The sequence below is a fragment of the Sturnira hondurensis genome, unplaced genomic scaffold (genome assembly GCF_014824575.4).
Source record: "Sturnira hondurensis isolate 20B ecotype Veracruz unplaced genomic scaffold, ASM1482457v3 Scaffold0002840, whole genome shotgun sequence".
Classification (NCBI taxonomy): Eukaryota; Metazoa; Chordata; class Mammalia; order Chiroptera; family Phyllostomidae; genus Sturnira; species Sturnira hondurensis.
Genome location: NW_028075471.1, coordinates 4,790,027 through 4,806,049, shown reverse-complemented (window position 1 = coordinate 4,806,049; position 16,023 = coordinate 4,790,027). Strand labels below are relative to the sequence as shown.

Sequence of the window (16,023 nt, the reverse complement as noted above, 5' to 3'; positions counted from 1 at the left end):
TTCCCTCAGAGGAGACAGGACTTGTTACAGATCTAAGAAGAGGTAGAGGAAATCAACAAAGACCCAGAGACTGGCATTTTCTTTCTCAAAAGAAAGGCAGCTTCCTTTTGGCAGCTCCTTGGGTTTTAGAAGCTGCCAGAATTTGCTCCAGGCTATCCTTTGCCATTTACTCAGCTCCCTCATCTGCCGCACAGAGAAGAGTAGCATCTCCCTCAGAGTGAGGGAAAAATAGTAAAGTATCTGGCACCCAGGAAACACTCTGGAATGGGAGAGAGTTCCCTAAACCAGCTGCCTGGCAAACACAAATGGATTTTGCTAAAGTTGAGGAGCATTCACAACTTTGAGGGGGGGAAAGGCAAGACAGAGGCCCAAGGAGAATGGCAGCCCCTTACATCCACAGCCACAATTGTCCACGGAAATTGTATTCCCTTATGTCAGTGGATTCTGAAGACAGGACAAAGGAAATGAAAATGATAAGTTAAAACTTATGCAGCTGTCGTTTCCATTTAGGGAGACCCACCAAGTGCTAGATAGTTTACTCACGTTATTTTCCTATTGGGTTGTTTGTTTCTGTAACATGGCTCTAGTAGTGCATAGTTGTCTTTAACTTCATTCAAAACAATTTCGTGAGATTGTATTATGACAGCCATCATATTGGTGTGCATTAAAAAAAAACCTTATCAAAATTGGTGAATATTTATAGCCATTTTGGCTATAAAAATGGCTATTTCTTCACACTATGCTGTATTGGGACTGCAAAAATGAATGCTGAAATATCTTTTTTATTTAAAAATATATTTTATTGATTATGCTATTACAGTTGTCCCATTCCCCCTTTTACTCTCCTCTACCCTGCACACCCCCTCCCATCCACATTCCCCCCTTTAGTTCATGTCCATGTGTCATACATGTAAGTTCTTTAGCTATTACATTCTCCATACTATTCTTACCTTCCCCCTGTCTATTTCCTACCTACCATCTATGCTACTCATTCTCTGTGCCTTTTCCCCCTCTCTCCTCCTCCCACTCCCCTGTTGATAACCCTCCATGTGATCTCCATTTCTGTGGTTCTGTTCCTGTTCTGGTTGTTTGCCTAGTTTTTTTTTTTGTTTTTATTTTAGGTGTGGTTGTTAATCATTATGAGTTTGCTGTCATTTTACTGTATTCTTATCTTCTTTTTCTTAGATAAGTCCCTTTAACATTTCATATAGTAAGGGCTTGGTGATGATGAACTCCTTCAACTTGACCTTATCTGAGAAGCACTTTATCTGTCCTTCCATTCTAAATGAAAGCTTTGCTGGATAGAGCAATCTTGGATGTAGGTCCTTGCCTTTCATGACTTGGAATACTTCTTTCCAGCCCCTTCTTGCCTGTAAGGTCTCTTTTGAGAAATCAGCTGACAGTATGATGGGAAGTCCTTTGTAGATTACTGTCTCCTTATCTCTTGCTGATTCTAGGATTCTCTCCTTCATTTTAATCTTGGGTAATGTAATTATAATGTGCCTTGGTGTGTTCCTTCTTGGGTCCAACTTCTTTAGGACTCTCTGAGCTTCCTGGACTTCCTGGAAGTCTATTTCCTTTGCCAGATTGGGGAAGTTCTTCATTATTTGTTCTAATAACTTTTCCACTTGTTGCTCTTCCTCTTCCCCTTCTGGTACCCCAATATTTCAGATGTTGGAACGTTTAAAGATGTCCTGGAGGTTCCTAAGCCTCTCCTCATTTTTTTGAATTCTTGTTTCTTCATTCTTTTCTGGTTAGCTATTTCTTTCTTCCCTTTGGTCCACTCCATTGATTTGAGTCCCAGTTTCCTTCCATCACTATTGGTTCCCTGTGCATTTTCCTTCATTTCACTTAGTGTAGACTACATTTTTCCATCTAATTTGTAACCAAACTCAACAAATTCTGTAAGTATCCTGATCACCAATGCTTCGAACTGTGCATTTGATAGGTTGGCTATCTCTTCGTCATTTAGTTGTATTTGCTCTGGAGCTTTGATCTGTTCTTCAGTTTGGGCCTTTTTTTTTTTTGTCTTCTCACGCCTGTTACATATGAGGGGCAGAGCCTTAGGTGTTCACCAGGGCAGGGCGACCCACATTGCTGTGTTGTGACACTATATGTGGGCGAGGGGTCCAAGAGGAAACAATGGTACTTGCTCTACTTTCTGTTGGATTTCAATCCCTTCTGTAAATTCCCCCAAGCAAACTGGGCCTTTCTGGTGCTGATTCCCATGTAAGTGGGCTTGTGTATGTCCTAGGACCCTGTGGGTCTCTCAATGAACTCTCCTGTGAGGCTGGGAGTCTCTCACAGTACCTCGACCCCCACAGGTGTTTTCAATTGGTGTTTTGAGGCCTTATCTCCCCACACTGGGACCCTGGGTTAAGCAGTCTGTCTCATTACTCAGTTTTTCCTGGTTTTACCTGCACACAATTGTGGAACTGCCTGGTCAGCCAGCCGCCTTGCGCGCCTTTCCTGGCTTCACAATCGCCACCTCTCTGGGTCCGCCCATTGCCATCTTGCAAGCCGGGGATTTGTCAGCTACTGCCTTGTGCTCCCTGTGCCACTGCCTTTTTTTTGTCATGACCCCTCTCTGCCCCTCCTACAGGTCTGGTTGAATGTGTCTATTTTAACTCCTTGGTCATTGGACTTCCATACAGTTCAATTTTCTGTCAGTTCTGATTGTTATTTTGTTTCTACATTGTTGTTCTTATTTTGGTTGTCCTTATTTTGGTAAACAGTGTGTCTACCTATGCCTCCATCTTGGATGGAAGTCCAGAGCAAGCAAATATTAATGATTGTGTTGATATTGTCCTGTGTGCCTCACCTTGTGTTCAGTGCTTTACATGCATTATCTCATTGAGTCCTTCCAATGCCTCTGTGAGGTGGGTATTATTATTACCCCCATTTTATAGATGAGGAAATTGAAACCCAGAGAGGTTAAATAACTTACCCAAGGTCACACGGCTAGTATTTGATACTGTTAGAATCCAAACCAAGTTATATAGTCTGAACACAAATTTTATGTTCTAACCATTAAAATGCCTGCTGCTATAACCAGTAATGGAATTAAATATGAAAGACGTGGCAGAATATGACCTGAAAAGAGCCAGTATCTGGAAATCTATGAAATAGTAGCCTTTTTAGGCAGAAAAGCCTCTATTGATTGGTAAGTGTAAGGAGGGGGCAGCCCCAAGACCCTCATGAATATTGGGCCTGCCCTTTGTCCCAGGGACCACAATTAGGGATGCATTTGACTCCACAGCCATCTAGGATGAGCTGCTTTCCAGCCACCATGTCTTCAAACTTGTCCACATTGCATTCAGTAAAGCCTCACTTCTTGGACATGTGGAGTTTCTGGTGGCCAGGGAACTTGAACTTGGCTCTGCATAGGGCCTCAATCACATGCTGCTTGTTCTGCAGGTTGGTGCAGATGCACGTGATGCCTTGGCCAATATGGATTCTGGCCACTGTGTCCTAAAGCTTTCCAAAGGAATGCCAAATACTTGTCTGTAGCCTGTCATCCCCAGCACAGGACAACATCTTGTTGATGCGGATGACAAGGAAGGAGTAGAGTCACACTTGGATGAGAAAGCCATCTTTGCCACGGCTTTTCACCATGTACTTGTTGGCACAGATACGGGCAGCCTCCAGGGCTTCAGAGGGGAGCTGCTCATATTCATCTGACACCATGGGGCCACAGAGGGGGAACTTGCCCACTTTTGCCTTTTGCCCGAGGTCAAAGATGCAGATCTTAACATCATGGGCATCTTGGCAGAAGTGGGACTTTGGGTACAGCTTTTTCTTATAATACCTCTAACACTGGGTTGGGGTAGCATGCCCAAGGCAACACCAGGATCTTCAGTGTCACCCCAAAGAGAAAGAGAGTTATTTATTTCTGAACTAAGTGTTTAACAAGCATCCACTTATGCAGAGAACCCAAGCTATGGAAGATACATAAGATACATCCTTTCCTCAAGGAGTATAGTCTAAATTACAGGACGAGCTGTATACATCTTAAGAAAAATAACATCAGTGCAAGAGTTAAGTAATAAAAGTATATCATAAAACAAGTCAGCATGTGTCAAAATGCAGTATATGATCATGAAAGAAGGGTTCAATAATAAGGAAGCTCTAAAACCACAGTATTCACCGTAGTGATTAATTTATTTAAATTGCCCACTGAGCACAGCACTGGGCCAGAGAGGATGGAAAGGAAAAGGAAGACTTAGGGAGAAAAGTCTTACTGCATAAGTAGCACTGTGGGCCAGATTTTCCAAGGACCTGCATACACGTTGGAAAGAGATAAAAAATTCCCAAAATATTAACCTAGACCTTTAACAAGAAGCAAAAGGTAAACTAATACCATTCACTCAGAATGTTTGAGAGTGAAATGCTAAAAGCAAGAAAAGGTAATTTATTAAATTTATATTTGAATCAAGAAGATGAATTTTTAAAATATGCATATGTAATGGTAACAGATGGCAGAGAGAAATAAAAATGACTAGTTTCCTAATTTACTTCATCTTCATCATGAAGAAAAAACTTCCATTTGGTCAGGTTAGAATATCACAAAGAGAGAAACGAAGTCCAGCGTAGGAAGTAAAGGTAGGGAAAGAACACCCAACAGTTTGAATTAGTTCAGTTTATCAGATCAAGAGGGTACCAAAAGGGTATTTACAAATGATCTCAGAAACATACTCGGTAATCTTAAAGAAATCATTTCAGAAGTCTCTAATGAAAGTGAGGGTCCCATTTCAAAAAGGAAGAAAGATTGATATAGAAATCTAGAGACCAAGCTGTATGGTGTTGATTTCTAGTGAAGTTCTGCACATGCTTTTTAAGCCAGAACAAAAGATATTCCAACAGCTTGTATGGGTTCACTGTGCATAATGACACCAAAGGAACAACTTTTCAGTTACTAGCATAAGTAGATTTGGAGACTGTTGTCATAATTGCATACAGAATCTGGACTGCAGTAGGCTTTGGAAAAAACGTTTTATTATCTCTTTATGGGCAAGATGAAGCAATCTAGACTACATAACATGACAGCCCAGTGGATTCAGAGAAGGTTACACTTTCTTTAATCTGACAGTACTAGACAGGAAGCAATTTTCTTTTTTATTGAATTTATTGGGGGCAATATTGGTTAATAAAACCATACAGGTTTCAAGTGTACGACTCAATAAAACATCATCTGCTTGCTGCATAGTTCACGTCCCTTCCCATCTCTGTTTCTCCCCTCTTTGCCCACTCTGCCTCCTCCCTTTCTCTTTTCCTCTGGCTATCACCATACTATTGTCTGTATATGTTAGGGGTGTCAAACTCATTTTCCCCGAAGGCCACATCAGCCTCGTTGCCTTCACACTTGATCTTAGCCAAAAGGCCGAGAAGCAATTCGCAGTTGCCTTCAAAGGGCTAAATGTAATTTCACCTCCTTAACAGATAAGGAGTAGTCACATTTATACAGTCCTAAAATTATTTTAGCCCTTCGAAGGCAACTGGGAGGCTGATGTGGCCTCCGGTGAAAATGAGTTTGACACCCTTGGTATATGTATATGTATATGTATATAAACCCTTTTACCTTTTTCCACCCAGTCTGCTACCGTCTCCAACCCTCAACCCCTCTGATGATGTCAGTCTGTACTGTGTGTCAATATGGAAGTAGTTTTCTAATACTCTAATTCTCTGTCCACGATATTAAAAAAATAATGTAGATAAACAAAAATTCAGTCTTGCCCTCAAATTTTAAATCAAAGAAAGCTGGGAAGAAAATTAGGGGTCAAAATTATTTCAATAATTTGGAATATGCTGAAAACGTGGTAAAACTTAACAGTCCTACTTTTTGCCTTTTAAAATTCAAATTGCTTCTCAACATATGATACACCAGATATTCTAAAGCATCCTTCTTCTCAAAATGCCTTTATCCTGGATACAATAGACTTTGTCATGTGTTTCCGGACTGAATGTATGTCAAAATAAGAGTAGGGAACACTAAGAAGCAAATAAATGTGAAATGCAGGGTTGTCCCAAGACCAAATGTATATATTAAACCCATAAACAATGCTGGGAGAGCTTAGCTACCTCTAAGTTGAAGTAACTGAACTTAGAGTCCCATAATTATGAGGACCCTCTAATGAGCTAGAGTGGTCTCAGGTGGGTAGTGTTCTTTCCGGCTACTCCAGGCATAAACAAAACAAGGATGTTTTCTGTAGGAAAGCACCCAGGATTCTCACAGATATGATTAATCAAGCAGAGATTTAGAAAACATGCTGCAGAGATTACAAAGTGACATGACATGAAATATATTTTTAAAGGTTATGGAATATGTAGATAGACTAAAATTATAATCCATTTAATCATCATTTAAGAAAAGAGAGAGAGGCCATATTTGAGGTAGTAGTGGCTAAGAATTTCTAGGGCAGAAAAAAAGGACATGCATCCACAGATATAGGAGGCATAGCGTATCTAAAGCAGGATAAATAATACCAAGAAACCCTGCAGTGAGACTGCAGAACACTAAAGTCAAAGATCTTAAAGCAGCTAGAGATTTTTTAAAAAAGACATTACTCTCAAAAGAAGGAATTAGATTGGGAGCAGGTTACTCAATGGCAACACTGGAAGCTAAAGGTGGTAGAAAATATCTTCAAGGACTGAAAATTGAATAGGCAGCATTGCAATAAAATATTGATAAAAACAAAATGAATTTACAACTGGAATACTTGACTAAATGAACTTCTGAGATGCACTTCTGAAAGAAGAAAAATGATCCAATTTAGAATTGAAATGAAAGGAAAAATATTGAATGAAGAAATTGGTAAATATAGTGGATCTAAAAAAATTCTCAGTAGAAAACAGTAATAATGACAACAATAATAATATAAAATTATATATTTAAACAAGTCAGAACTAAAATACTGGACAGCAAAAATTAAGAAAGCAATAATTGGAGTTAAAGTGTTCTAATATCTCTGCATTTGTGTGGCAAGGGAATTAAGATATTAACTTTCACCTTTATTAAATATGTGTGGTAAAATGTCAGTGGTATTGACATTGATAATATAATACAAATAAGACATATACTGTAACTTTCAAACCAGTGGCAGGGGGAATTACATAAGCCAATAAAAAATTCTCAGTAGAAAACAATAATAATATAAAATTATAGATTTAAACAAGTCAGAACTAAAATATTGGACAATAATAAATTAACAAAAAGATAATTAGAGTTATCTCTTTCAAACAAACAAAACCAATAAACCCAAAAGAAGTATTTAAAAAGTGAGATCCCTCCCTTACAAGAAAGATAATAAAAACAAGTTCCGATATAACAATTCAGTAAATGTAAATTAACTAAACTCATCACTTAGAAGTCAGAAATTGTCAAATTGGATGTTTAAAAATACAAGAGGCAGTTTTTCAAAAAGCACTCCTAAAACATAGAAACTTGGGAAGGTTGAAAACAGAAGTGTGGAAAATGATACACCTGACAAACACTGGCCAAAAAGAAGCTAGTGTAGCTGTGCTGAATTAGATAACATAGGCTGACAAAAACATGTTTTAAGGATGGAAAGGATTACCACATGATGGTAAAACGTTTAATTCACAGGCAAAATGTCAGTTCTAAACTATAGAAAACATGAATCTTATTTTTTAAATTGATTTTGGAGAGAGAGAGGAAAGGGGAAAGAATGAAACATGAATCACTTGTTTCACTTACAGATGCATTCATTGGTTGGTTGATTCTTGAAGGTGCCCTGATCAGAGATAGAGCCCACAACCTTGGTGTATTGGGATGATGCTGTAACCAAATGAACTACCTGGCCAGGGCCAGAAACATGAATCTTATGATTGTTAAAGAAATTCATGAACTCTTTAGTTGAAGGAAAACATTAAGCCCAGATGGTCCTAGAAGCAACTCTAAACTTTCAAGGAACAGATCATTCTATTCTCTTACAAGCTCTTCTAGAAAATAGGAAGAGAGAACACATCCCAGCTCACTCTGAGATGCCAGTCTAAATTCCATGTCAAACAAGATCAGACTAACATTACTCATAAATCCCTCAAGAACACAGAAGTAAAAAATCCTAAATGAAACATTAGCACATGTAAGGCCGCAATATATAAAAAGATGATACATTACAATCAAGTTAGGTTTATGCCAGGAATGCCATAGTATTTTAATGCTAAGGAATACACAGTTTGGCACAAACAATGCCCTTTTATTACAAAATCATAAGTGTGCAATTCTGTAACATAACAATATCACACTCAAACACATCACATGACATTTTAGGTGAAATGTGAAAATTAAAACTCTAAGTTTTTATACCCATATTATTACACCAACCACACTCAAGCAGGCATTGCTTCTGCCGGACCCTGTGTATTCCCGTAGTTACCATATCCACATGTTAAAGAAGAACTATAAGATCATTCAATAGTTGCAGAATTTTAAGATAACATTTGACAGTCCCTCATAGTAATCTCATAGGAAATGAAGAAAAGAACTTCCTTAGTTAGTTACAAGGTATCTACTAAAAATCTACAGTAAATTTTATCATAAATAATGAAATTTAGAAATGCTTCCTTAAAAATCAGACACAGTTTTAATCAAAATCTCAACATAGTTTTTCTTTTTTAATTTATTTTTATTTTTTTTTAATTTTTATTTAACTCTTGTTCAACATAGTTTTTCATGAAGATGAGCTGATTCTAAGCTTCATACAGAAAAGCAAAGTTCCAAGAAAAACCAAATACTCCCAATGAAGAAGAAAAAGTAGAACTCAAGACTTATAAAAGTATAGTTATTCAGACAGAAGGTATTCATGTACAGATAGATAAAAACACTGATGAGCCCCTGGCTGGTGTGGCTCAGGGGATTGAGCACCAGACTGTGAACCAAAGGGTCGACAGTTCAATTCCCAGTCAGGGCACATGCCTGGGCTGTGGGCCAGGTCCCCAGTAGGGGGTGGGTGAGGTGCAACCACACATTAATATTTCTCTTGCTCTCTTTTTCCTTCCCTTCTCCTCTCTCTAAAAATAAATAAATAAAATCTGTAAGAAAAAACACTGATGATACAGAATAAAAACACAGAAACCAACCCATGCACACAGGAAAACTTGATCTGTTGTAAAATATGTAAAAGTGACATTTCAGATCAGTGGGGAGAGGAGAAACAATTCAGAAAAAAGTGCTGGGACAATTTGTTATTCATGCAGAAAAACAGGGAATTGAACAAGTTTCTCGCTGCTCCCTCCCTCAACCTCATTCATTCAAGATAAAGACTTTAACATAAAAGGCAAAACTGTAACCTCTTAGAAGACAATGTAGAAAAATATCTTCAGGATCTTGCCAATAGTTGGCCCGATCTGACTTTTTTCTAACCTTGTGGGTGGGAAATGGTATCTCTTTGTGATCTTAATCTTCATGTGGTTGACTAATGGGCTTGAGTAATTTTTTATCTATTTATTTGTCACTCATGCATCCACATCTGTGAAATACCTGTTCATGTCATTTCCCCATTTTTCTAATTGTTCGTGCCTTAATGGTTTATAGTTACATGTGTTGCAAATATCTTCTCCCAGTTTGTGGTTTTTCACTGTATTTAGTGTTTTGGGATAAACAAGCATTAACTTAAATTTAGTTAAATTATCCCTTATGTTTAGTGCTTTTTGTGTCATGTTTATGAGATCCTTTCCTACCTCACTTGAAGCACATGGACTGAGATTAGGGGAGATGCAGCACCCCAAGGAAACTGGGGGTGCAGGTAATGGCCTGGGACTAACGGTGCCTGGGCTGCAGAAACCCACAGCCCACGGCACAGATGAGGAAACACAAGCTTCAAGTGTGTGAGTAACTCGAACACGTCTCAGGTGAAGATGTTTTCATAACATCCAGCTCTACCACTGTCTATCTAAAACTGAGTTTCTTTATGTGTGGACGGGAGTTACAGACAAAGAACTGATGACGGTACCAACCTCAAAGAGCTGCAGAGAGTGAGCGTCCAACTGAAGAATGCGTTTCAAGGTTAGCACTGCCCCTGGCACAGAAGAAGTGTGCAGAACGTTAGCCACCAGCCTCACCGCTCTTCATCCACCAAGGATTTACTGGGCTCACACAGTCCCCAGGGGGGGCTGAAAACTCTGAATTGTCAAACATCAGGTGTGAAAAATAGATTAGGAAGATCCCAAATGTAGGCCAAGAACCAATGGGTGAAGGTTACCAGCAGGGTGTGCGTGTGTGTGTGTGTGTGGGTGGGTGTATGTGTGTGTGAGAGAGAGAGAGAGAGGGAGAGAGAGAATGTAAGACAGAATTCTTCTTACTGAGAAAACATGTTTCTCCAAGGCTTCTTGCTGGATGCCTCACAGGTTTCATATCAGCATCCACATCACCTATGTCACTGTACCAAGACCTCTCCCTCTTAGCCATCCCTAGTGTCTCTCCTGTGGCCTTTAAGCACCCCACCATGTATAGCCACTTAAATATGAACATTATAATGAATCTTTAAAAGATGTGCATCACATTATGCCATAATCCTGATGCTCTCTGATCTAATTTATCAGAAGGATAAAGCATCCTCATTGTTCCCACTCTGTCTCTTCTCTGACCTGCTTTGCTCCTTCAGAGAGGCCGGACACACATCTACATGAATGGGTCACAGGCTGGTCTCCCTTCAGGCAACGGTCCTGGTGCTCAGGATGGGGTTCTGGGAACTGGGAGTAGGGGTACCCAATGGGGCCAGGAGCAGGGGGAGCCAAAGTTTGGTCATGAACAGGCCAAAGGGTCAAAAGCAGGATGGACTTCGGGACAGAGCAGAGATAGAAGGGACAGGCAGATGGCAATTAGTAGCTAGGGTACATTTCTTCATTGCTTACTCTGTAGTGGGCGTTGTGCTTTCCATGCACTATCCCATTTGTTTTCATCTTCACAACAGCCGCAGTATGCGGGTGTTTATTACTTTCACAGTTTAACAGATGAGAAAGCTAGGCTTAGAGGCTAGGTCACTTGCCCCAGGTCAGTGAGCAACTAACTGGTGCAGTAAAAATTTGTCTCCTGGATTCATGTTCTTAACCTCTGTACCCCAAGGTGCTTTATGAGCACCTTAGGGCTGATGCAAGACTGACATTTTACAGACTGCTATGGAGACTCCACCAAAGTGTCACACAATAGAGTGGGCTTTGGGAGCTATTCAGGAAACTGCTACTGGTTTGTTTGTTTGTTTGTTTGTTTTTTCCTGGAGAAATGCACTTCTTTTTAGTGAAGGCAGCTCCTCTCCTTTGTGGCTGCGCATGAACACAGCCTGTTTGGCTATGATTGGTCTCCATGGAAACATGACGACCACTGACTTCTGCTTCCAGAGGAATCTGCTTCCAATCTCTGAGAATTAATCTCAAAGACAGTTTGGAGGCTTCACCTCACCACATGTACACATGTGATCTCTGAGGCAGCACGGTGTTGGGGCCTGGTTGGGAATGCAGGGTTTGCATTCTGGGAGGCGGGCTGCCATTTACCAAAGGTACAGTGTGACGAGTTGTTTACTCTCTCTGGGTCCCTTTTTACACCTTTATAAATCAGATACTATAGTGCTGATTGCATAGACTTGTTCTAAGTATTACCAAATTTATAAACAACAACCCAAAAAGTGCTGGCTGTTAGTCATCCTCTCCCACCTACCTAGTCTGCTGCTGCACCACTGTTCCCAGTGCTATGGAGACACTTGCATTCAGATTTGCTCAGGACTTTCTCTGTCTTTACACCGAAAGCACCCCCTCAGTCTTGGATGAATAAGACGGTCGGTCACCCTCCCTGACCCTGCAGACAGAGAAGTCCTAACAGTTCAGATAAAATGGCCACCTGTGGGGCTCCGGAAGTTTTGAGCCCGAGGCTTATTTATATTGGTAATTCCAAATCGTGACATTTCTGTCACCAGTGGATGTGGAGTGACAGCTCGGGAACGCAGAAACTCACAAACCCAAAGGTGAGTCCTGTTAACTACTTACTGTTGAGTCTCCAGGGCAGGAGCTATTGCTTGTCTTTGTACCCCTCTCCATACTTAGTAAGGTGAATTGTTAACAAATGAATATTATTAAAGTCTCCTAAAACAACCACGATGCCAAGTGTCCCCAGCCCCAGGCAGGGAGCTGTTTGTCAAGTCTCCAGTGCTGATTTCTTAAGGTCATGTGCTGTGGATGCCATGGGCCTGCATCTGAATCTGGTTTCGGGGTGAGTTTGGAGTGGAGTTCCTGCCTTGAGACTCGTTCGTGAGTCACTGTTTGGTTGCTCTTCTCACCCTGTCTTTGAGATTGACGTAAACAGTTTTAATGGATTTGTAAATAATTGCCCAGTGTGTGATGACTCAACAGTTTACTCCTAAAGAACATCACACAACCTGCTGAGATCTCCTACTCACTGCCTGGGGTGTCTCCCAGGCTCTCATGCCCCTGGACTGTTGGGTAAGCAGGGGGTTTCACAGAATATACAGAGAAAACATCCCCATTTCTGGGAGCCTGGCAGGGGGATAGGGACATGGATTACCTCAGTGTTCTGGGATGAAATACTGGGGAGTCCTTGTCATTATTAAGTGCCAGCAAAGTCATGGTGCAGGACACACTGGGTGCTTGCACTCCGGCGTCCTGGCTGTGCCGCTTCCTGGCTGTGCCGCTTCCTGGCTGTGCCGCTTCCTGGCTGTGCCGCTTCCTGGCTGTGAGACTTGGGGCCGGTGACCGGACTTTCCTGCGGCTGAATCTCCTTGTCTGTAAGATGCGGATAAGAGTCGTACTCAGGGGGCAGTAAGGTTTCAAGACCTCGCACAGGAGCCCTGGCTGGTGTGGCTCGGTGGATTAAGTGCCAGCTGGTGAACCAAAGGATCACTGGCGCAATTCCCAGTCAGGGCATGTGCCTGGGCGGTGGGCCAGGTCCCCAGTGGGGCGTGCGTGAGAGGCACCCCCACACTGATGTTTCTCTGTTTCTCCCTCCCTTCCCCCTTTGAAGAATAAATAACTAGAATCTTTTTTAAAAAGGCCTGGTACACAAAAGGAAAATGTTTGATATGGGGCCCAATGCAATTTAATACCTGACCTATTAAAGGTCACTATTATTGTTTTATTATTGTTTGATCCAACATTAACACCTCACACATGCTACAAGGGGAGAATACTCTCCAAATCAACAAATGCAGTCTCGGGCAGCAAGCACTTAATGAAATATTAGCTGCTGTGATGAAGAGCTTTTAAATCATGCTCTGCTTCCCGGGTCTGAGTCACCAGCTCAGAAAACACCAGGAGAACTTCATTTAAGAAATTCCATGAGACCTGGATGGTATGGCTCAGCGGGTAGGAGCATCCTTGCAGAACCGAAGGGTTGTGGGTATGATTTCTGGTCACGGCACACACCCAGGTTGCGGGTTCGATCCCCAGTCCGGGCATGCATGATCTCCAGTCTGGGCACCTACAGGAAGCACCTGATCGATGCTTCTCTCTCTCACCCTTTCCCTCTCTCTAAAAGCAGGTAAAGGATGTCCATGGGTGAGTGTAGAAACATAAATATATCATTTTTTAATCTGTGAATTCTGTGAGACAGATAAGTGGTATTCTTGCCCAAAATATATCACCCGAATCTAATCATGAGGAAAGCTCAGTCAAACCCAGGCCAAGGGAGAGACAACAAAGTAACTGGGCTGTACAGGTCAAAAACATCTAGAATATGGAAAACAAAGAAAAGCCAAGGAACCGCTCAGGTAGAGGACATAAGAAGACAGGATTGCTGAGTGCACTGCAGAGTCTTGGATTGGATCCTGGACCAGAAAGAAAAAACATTTCTGTAAAGGACATTGTTAGTGTAATTGGTAAGATTTATAAGCTCCGTGAATTAGATAATAATATGTTGTGAATGGGAGTCCAAGTGGAGCAAGCGAGCAGAGTGGCCGTGCAGTCAGGTCTTGGAGATGGGTAGCAATTGCAGTGTGGTTGACCAGCTGACTGAACAGCAGACTGCGGCATTCAAAGGAGCTTTTTCACTGTTTGATGAGGACAGGGGTGGGACTATTACAACAAAGGAATTGGGAGCTGTACTGAGGTCTCTTGGGCAGAATTCCACAGAAGCAGAGTAACAGGACACAATTAGTGAAGAAGATGCTGATGGTAATGGGACAGTTGACTTCCTGGAATTTCTGACAGTGATGGCAAGAACAGTGATGGCAAGAACTGATGCAGGCAGTGCAGAAGAAACTAGAGAAACATTCCACATGTTTGGTGAGGACGGCAATGGCTACATCAGGGCGGCAGAGCTTCGCCAGGTGATGACAGACCTCAGAGAGAAGTTAACAGATGAAGAGACTGATGAAACGATCAGGGAAGCAGATGTTGACGCTGGTGGTCAGGGAAACTACAAAGAGTTTGTGCAAATGATGACAACAAAGGGAAGACATTGTACAGAGTTTGCTACATTTCTTGTACAAAACTGTTTAGTTGCCTTTTCTTTGTAACTTATCTGTAAAATGTTTCCCCTACTGTCAAAAAATACGCATTTATATAGTAATTAGGACTTCATTCCCCCATACTTTCTTCCCTTATTGTCATTTTCCTGAAACCTTCTTTTAGAAAATCAAGTAACGTGTTGCATGTGGCTTATTCTGGATATAGCTAAGCCCTTCTGCACATGTGAACTTCGGTGAGCTTGGTCCGATGAGGGAATGTCTGGGTTGTGCCTTTTTAAAGTAGTCTTCTTTAGGAACTGTCAGCATGTTGTTGCTGAACTATGGGGCTGTAACTCTGTGTGTAAGACAGTCAACAACCTGTACTTAAAAGTTGCACTATTGCAAGACAGGTGTATTATCCAGGTACTCGTACATGCTATTTTTTTTGTACTGCCGGTCCTGTACCAGAAATATTTTCTTTTATTGTTACTTGCTTTTTAAACTTTGTCTAGCCACTTAAAGAAAATCTGCTTATGGCACAATTTGCCTCAAACCCATTCCAAGTTGTATATTTGTTTTGCAATTAAAAAAATTGTACCTCCTCCAAAAAAATCTTATGATTCACATAAACCTTTTGCTTTTGATATCGTCCTGTTGTTATGTAAGAAAATGTACTTGTCCTTGAGAAATCACCCTTAAGTGTTTAGGGACAAAGGGTCAGAATGTCTCCAACTAACTCTTTAACATTTCAGAAAATTAATCCTTATGTAGAGAAAACTAATGATAAAGCAAATGTGGCTAAATATTCTTTGATGAATCTGGGTAAAGAGTATACAAGAGTTTGGGGCTATATTAGCAACTTTTATGCACATTTGAAATTATTGCAAAACAGAAAATAAAGCATAAATAAAACGAAGCTGAGAAACTACTGAAGCTTTAAAAGGAGAATAAGACACTGTGCAGTGAGGCGCCAGCCAGCTCCCTGCTCAAGGCCCTCTTGGTCAGCAGCTGTGAGAAGCCCTCCCCGTCTTGGTCCTGTTTCCTCACTGCCCCCTCTCATGGCCAGCCTGGAAAGGCCTACTTAATAGTAATGGGAAGCTTTAGAATCTGCCAAAAAGGCAAGGACTAGTCATTGGGCATGTTTTCATAGATGGAAACGACAGAAAGGCAATGGTCCAAGTGCAATGCTGGGCCAGAGAGGAAAGGTGAACCTGTACCTTCAATAGTATCATTTGATGGGCCTGCAACCTCTTAACTTAGATGTCTCATGAAGAGGTCAGGGTGAAAAACATTGTGGTGTCCAAGGAGTCTGTTCTAGCCCTGAGATACTGCCTTAGGGGACAAAGAACTTGGCTCCCTAGGAGAGGAACAGTGCTCAGTACCAGCCAGAAGAGGGCACTGTTTTCTCCGGAGTCATCCTTTGACCAACAGGCGGTCCACTCCAAGAGTGCCCAGAATGGTGTCACAGATCTGCAGATCCCAGGGGCAGGATTGAGGTGAGGTGAATGAGACAGGGTCATGAAAGTTCAGGGTAGGGTCCTGACTTTATTTAGGATTTTTATACTTTGTTCATAATGAATATTTCTGCATTAAAAGATTATTTATCTGATTA

General features: G+C 41.2%; 2 pseudogenes; one reads left to right on the top strand and one right to left on the bottom strand.

Moving 5' to 3' along the window:
- Window positions 1-3,334: 3,334 nt before the first annotated feature.
- LOC118983627 (60S ribosomal protein L10-like) lies at window positions 3,335-10,426 on the bottom strand (annotated as a pseudogene).
- Window positions 10,427-13,869: 3,443 nt separating this feature from the next.
- LOC118983659 (calmodulin-1-like) lies at window positions 13,870-14,492 on the top strand (annotated as a pseudogene).
- Window positions 14,493-16,023: the final 1,531 nt, after the last annotated feature.